Here is a 7,342-nt window from a genome sequence, read left to right as displayed (position 1 = left end):
GAATGTATGATAAAGCTAAGCTTCCAAAAATATGTACACTAATGTGTACGGTAACGCAGTCTCCACTCGAATGAAACCCTTAATCTCTCCCACTAGAGATTATCAAAATAAATCGTAAGCCTAGAGAATAGCAAGGTTGTCGACAGTTAAGATGAAATCAAAGTGTCAACCTCCGTGGAGGTATGAAATACAATTCGACGGTTGTTTCCTAAACCCCAAAGAGGCAAGTATTCCAACCGTATGTACGAAGATCGCGAATAAAATCAACAATTGGGGATGGACACACTAAGTGACTTGGTTATTTTTCTTCGCCAGCAACGAATACCCTATTTTTTTACCTGGTTTGAGATTCCAGGTGGCCAGTTCGAGCTACGCTCATGTACAAAATAACTTATGTCGCATATCTATAAGTCTTCCTGTAAGAGCATAATTCGATAATGATCTTGCAGGACTTTTAATACTGATAGTATGTGTTATCGAGAAATGTATATTTGTGTTAAATTTCATAGGAAAAGAATCATAAATATAACAATTAGAAAGAGCGAACGAAATATTGCTAAATGGACAATGAAGATGTATTTTGTTTCATTCTTCTTATTAATTCTCGTTGGACATGAAATTTGCTACATACATTTCTTTGCCGGTTATACAGATACTGACATTATAGGAAATACCGGGTGACTTCGTTATCGAATTATATGCCTACAACAACATATCTATAGACACGCTACAATAATTTTGGACATGAATGTACATAAAAAAACTACAATAGGAGACAACATTATCAGCATGCTCTCTCATCTTAGTTATTTAGTCGCGAAGCTAAAAAAAAATCTTCATCTTAACCACTTCGATATCTTAGGCTGTATACTCTGAAGTGCAGCTATATACCTATTTTTTGATACATACGGTGTAATATTTAGTGCTGAATACCAATGGAAGTTACCAAAAACTAATTTAGGCGATGCCACCTTTTAGTTTTCACATTAATGGATTTTCGATTCTAATAATATCACCTTAAATGACTTGTAAGTTATTGATACAAACAAAGCTACTTACTTACTCAAATCACAAATTCGCTGAATGTAAATACACAGCTCGTTTTAACAGTAGTCAATAAATCTTTTTATACCATCCATACATATGACATTGGAAATTGTTCCTTTTCACTGCCACTCGTTTTGGCACTTAAAATTTTGAATTACAGATAATTAAGTTACATAGGATAATTACAGAAAAATCCTTGTTTTATTTTATACATATTATACACACAATTTTTATTAAATCTAAAATTTTATTTACCAAAAATTCCATACAAATACCTACTTCTTACTGTAGCAAGTATATTAATGTGATATAAAGTTATTAGTTCATTATCATGGTTTTACTGTTTTATTAATTTATTGAGAATTCTGAAAACTATACGTCAAATACATACAAAAACATGATAATAAGCTAACGATGAAACAGACTCATTCTTGGTTTTATATTTTCTAAGTAGTCTGTGCGTAAAATTTATTCTTGTGTTATCATATCATCTATTTAGAATGTATTGCTATACTTTCCAGAGTCACGGTTAAGATTACTTTTAAGAACGAATTGAATGCTGCAACTCAAATTTAATAGACAAACTAAAACTACTAAAATCTTCTAGCACCATTATGGTATAATATCTTTAATGACAACGTTCTTGAATATTTCTTTAATTTCCCAATGTCCAAGTTTCACTATCATATAATAATACAATCAGGACAAAGGTATTAATTAGATTCTTCACAACGCTCATGACATTGTTCTTGAAAGTAAATATGACACTTTTCTTGTTGAAAGTCATCTTTTCCCTGTGTTCAGCTTTGAATTTCAGGCTTGGCTCTTCTATCTGATGTCATTTGGTTTATAATGTCGATAAAGAATTTCACTCTCTCGACTAAGTCTTCTGTGAACCTACAGTACACCTGTATACTATGTCTGCTCACTCTCAACGTCTTTGTTCTTCATCTCTTCAGAATATGTTGTAACCAGACTGAGAATATCCTCCATCTCGAAAAGTTTATCTTCAACAAGTTGGTCTCTCTTACGCGTAAGGAAATATATATAATCAACACAATGAATCATGCCTATCCGCAGTCCATGTGCTTACATTGCATGCACTTCTACTTTTCACCAAATCTCCTTCTCGGTTAGTAGAACGTCTTTAGAGTATATTTATGAACACTTTTATATTAATCCCTTTTTGATACTAATATTATGATGATTGACATATCATTTAACTGCCGCCTTTTCAACATTTGGAAAGAGTTTGTTCCAATTTAGTCATTAAGGCCTTTCCCGGTCTTTAAAGGTAATTGAGTCTTATCATATTATTATTTAGCATACCTTTTCGAAGTCTAAGCCCTGATGTAGCTTACGACATTTATAGACCTAAAGTCATTCTAGAAAATGGTTGTTTTGTTTAAAACAAATGATTAAAACTTGTTTTAAACAAATGATTTAGGTTTTAAACATTTTGTTTTAAACAGGTGAATTTTTAATACTTGTTTTAAACATATATTTATATTATTTCTTTTTTGTAAAAAAATCTACCAGAGAAAAAAATGGTCAAAAATTGCTTCCCATTCAAAATACTATTTTCTTCCATGAGAATGTTTTGATTTCTCGTGGCTACGCAGGTCAATGTGGTGATCTACAATTTCTTTTGTCAGTGTTTTCCCCTTGTTTTGAAGGTTTATTGAATTGTTGAAATGCTTGTCAGTGAACTTGCGATAAAGTGTCGTAGTCAAAGGTTCGACTTCTTATAGAACAAATATTAAAAAATAAATAAAAGAATTATCATGCCAAAATGTATTTGTGTTGTATTCAGAAAACAAATAAAGGGGTTATTGTTAAATTGTGCGTCTGAAATGTCGCATGTATTCGGTGATACAGTATTGGTTCTCAGTCTCCATTTATACTTCTTCAGAGAAAGAAAGAAAGAAAAACTACATGACAAGGTGCAATTTGGAGTTTTAAATGATAGACAGATAGTCCATTTAGGGGACATCCGCCCTCTTGCCTCAATGTTTGCTTTTGGGAGCAGTAATGCAGATTTAGAAACCCTTTGCTGAGTAAATTCCACGGAAAAGAATTTGAATTGAAGTCCTTATACTGAATAAATACTTACTTTTATAACCATTTCTATTCACCGCAACAAACTATAGGCCTAAATCGTTCTCTTCTTTATTTTTTGGCCTAGGATTTCAAAAGGTGGATCTACTTTCGAGTTTCGGGCCTGCTTAAAATTCTGGAAATTGTCCCTAAGCAACATTCCAGATTTGATCACCTATACTTCCTCCATATTTATTCGGTGGAAGGACCAGGGTTGCCAACTTCTCTTAAGAAAAAAATCGGCACAATCGGTGTTTGAAACCGCTCCCCCGCCCTCGAGATAACTACACATACGTCGATTCGTTGAAACAATGAAAATAATCAGCTGAATAACACGATCCTGATTGAATGCTGCACCATATTTTTCCCACAGACTTCTCATCACTAAGTATACACAATATATGGAACAAATTTAAACCAAAACAACTGCAATTTATTTAATATAAACAAAGTTTAGGGAGAAAACTGTATAGATTTTTTATCACAAATAATTGCATAAGACTGTTAAGGAATTACTGACAAAAAGTATTACTGAAATAAAGTCTTATTGTTTGGCTATTATCATGCAAAAAATTCAAATCAAAGTGATTGTAATTCCTGTAATATAAACATTGTTCAAAGGAGGTTGCAAAAGCAATATTTGTACTTCTGCATGGACTATACTTTTATCATAATCGGCTGAATTAACAAGTCAAAACAATTAGGGAATAACTGTAAATTAAAGACGAGCTGCTATTTTACGAGGCAAATTAAAATACACATTTCTTAAAAGTATTTCTGTACATAAAACTACATGTAAAAGAATGTTACTTCTTTGTAAAAATGGCCCAGTAAAATATTAATTAATTTTGAAAATCGATAAAACTTGACAATATGCGACCTGTCGAATGTCCGGTCGGGACACGGAACAAATAAGACAGAAATCTGTACAGTCTCGACAGAATCGGGATGTTTGGTAACCCTGGTAAAGACCTCGAACTTTTTCTGTTGGACTTTACTTATCAAAAGGTTTCTAAAACTGCTTTTCTGTCCCCAAAATCTGAGATTCAGGTTGGGCATGAAGGTGGCTGCATTCTGCTCCACTGATGCCCTGTCTAGCGGCTGTCATTTGAAACTATCCTACGCCATTTTTTGTGATTTTAGTTGCTTTTATTTCTGACACTTGACTGCGAAGATATTACGTTTTGAAATAGAATTCATTTGATGAGTAAAGCTGAACCTTATTGAAAATGGACTTGGATCCATTGTGCTCTGAACGCCCAAAACGTTACGTTTTTTTTTTCAATAACGTATTGGCTTGAATAAAAGGAATCAATTACATAGGCTTGCAGAAAATATTCTAAAGTTAACACAACGCGAAGTGTGCTCCAAATATTACTTTTCGAAAATTTATTATTTTAAATTCATCATCAGTGTTCTGAAATAGTTATCAAATTTTGCAACAAAAATCTCACCCACCTCACCATACGTGCGTTTATTCCCTAAGCACATAACTAGAAAAATTTCACAAACAGTAATTTTGAATTGGCTTGTCTTAGGGTAAATAACCGCACAAGCGTATTTCTGGTAAACCTCTAACCTTAAAATAGTAAAATGATTTACTTAGCATTTGAAATTTCAAATTGCAATCAAATATGGCCTCCATGATGCTTGATAGGACCATCTGATGTGTCAGATCACTTTCAAAAATGAAATGAAATCTTTAAATTTTACGTCCCACGGTTATGCCGGTTAGGCTAAAGGAGACGGTGATGATGATAGATGAGTGAAATGGTGGAAAGATCACTTTCAAATTTCATCATTCTCTCTCAACCCGTTCTCAATACATAAGGTGGTGAGGACTTTTATTTCACCATGTATATTGATATATGATGTAAAATCTCGATAGTAGGTAAATTTAAAATCTACCTAAAAGGCTTATTGTAACCAAAAAAGTACTTATGAGAGTTACTGGCAACAGGGTGTAATAAAAGGGGGCCGTGATATGAAAAAGAATTTGAGAATCACTAATCTATGCTGAAATATTCTGTACACAACACATTGTAGTCTTAACAGGGATAAAATAAATGAAAAGGTCGTTTACAAGCAGTGGGGCTATTGAGCCGGTTTTGATCTATTTAATAGAACCGGTTGTTAAATATTCCGAGTTCGTAGAATCGTTTGTTATAACCAGACATAACAGTAAATTTTAAACAGTTTTACTCAGGAACAGTAAATTTTAGTTTATCCATCTTTGGTTTTAGAAATTCTCACAGCTAAAGGGTTAAACACATAATTCCGAGAAGCAAAGTATAAGCGATTTATTTCTTAATCCCAAATGCTCAGATATCATGAATGGAAACTGGGATCACACGAGGGTAGTAATAAGCTTTATTTAAGTCTACGTATATTTGAAAAGCATGCATTTATCAACACTTGCCGATCCATTAGTAGATTAAGGTCTTTCCAAAATTTTCAACAACCATCTATGTTTTGTAATTTGTTTCCTGGATATTTGCAGTAGTACCTAATTTCGTCACACCACCTTGTATTAGAATGTTGTGTAGGTCCCTTCTTGTCACTTGTGATATTCAGTAAAAAACTGCTTTTTTCTACCTTGTACGGTTTGTTTCCTCAGAGAGTTATATATATTTATCTACCGATCCATCTACTCTCTCTTTCTCTCTCTCTCTCTCTCTCTCTCTCTCTCTCTATATATATATATATATATATATATATATATATATATATATATATATATATATATATATATACAGTACTGGTTCTTAAAGAATCAAAATCACATCATTGATTTTTAGTAAAGAGAAAGAAATCTTATCAAATAAGTTCTTACCAGATTTTGAACTATATGTTTCAAATTACGTTTTAAACTATTCAAAATGTTTAAAACATGTTTTTTGGTGTGTGTTTTAAAATATGTTTTACCATTTTAAACACCTTTTTCATATTTTAGATACATGCATTGTTCTTTTCTTTAAAAAAAACTGTTTTTTCCAACCCTGTTCTACAATGTCTATTCCCGTTTGCGGCTCGACACTTTAATGGCAGTAGTAATTTTTGACACTGAGCTACTAAGATTACGGTTCTGTATGGTTCAGATGGCCACTATACTATATTTTTAAAGGGTAAATGTTGATGTCAAATTTCATAGATATTACCTATACTTTCAAGAGGAAAAACTAAGCGTGTACTTCCTTACCTACAGCACTTATTAGTTCAGTTTGAAAGTCGGCCAATCCTGGATCCTTATTGATTTCAATTGCTTTAATGTCATATAAAACGCTTCTTTTGTAATACCATTTCCATTTTTCTCTGGGCAACTTCATTTTCTTCTGCCAGCAACACTTCGGTTTCCTATCCTCATTCGTTCAGCTTTTAGAGGTATTGTTTATTCATCTGCAACTTTCTTACCTTCATATACTAGTGCTTTTGTATTATTTCGCTATGCCATTTCTCATTACCTTTAGTGAAAACGTAGTTTTTTAAAAATAAATTTACATGTTCCTTCCAATGTATCTTCGCTGGCCAACTTATTCGCATAACTATACATATTAACTATGTATTGTTTATTGTTTTTAATTGACCCCTTACTGACCATCTGTCAGTTCGTGGTATTACCTCTCTCTCTTTAATATTCTCTGGTTCAAGCTCGACTCATTTCTTGACCTTTCCTAATAGGTCATTTATTATCCAAACTTTGTTTCCTTAAACCCTTTTTGTCTTTCAATTACTTCCCCTGCTGCCTCCAACATATTACACTTCAACCTCTTCCATTGGCCATGCATGTCTTTGGAACTATTTTTTACCACATTTAACTTTATTTTCTCTGCATATGCCAAATTTGCTTCAATGTTTCCTATTGTATATTTCCTATTTCTATCTCTGAATATATAATTTCCCTATCTGCTTTTTGTATTTGAAATCGCATTTACTAAATTAAATTCTAAATGTATTCCTTCACTCGAATATACTAGATATAGTATCTTCCTCTGTTGACTGACCATTTCCGTATGTATCTCCTACGTGGAAGGTTTTAGAACAATATGTTGAATACTATAGCTTATGTTCCCGCCTAACAAGTCTCACAAATCCTTTCTCTTAATACTCACCAACCCACAACAGTTTTCTCTACTCCTGTCATCACAACATTCCAGTCACTCATGATGATAAAGCTGTACTTAACTCGTCGTACAACCTC

The sequence above is a fragment of the Thermobia domestica genome, chromosome 7 (genome assembly GCF_964235325.1).
Source record: "Thermobia domestica chromosome 7, izTheDome1.hap1.1, whole genome shotgun sequence".
NCBI lineage: Eukaryota > Metazoa > Arthropoda > Insecta > Zygentoma > Lepismatidae > Thermobia > Thermobia domestica.
The sequence above is the reverse complement of the archived record's forward strand: the minus strand, read 5'-3'. Positions refer to the sequence as shown.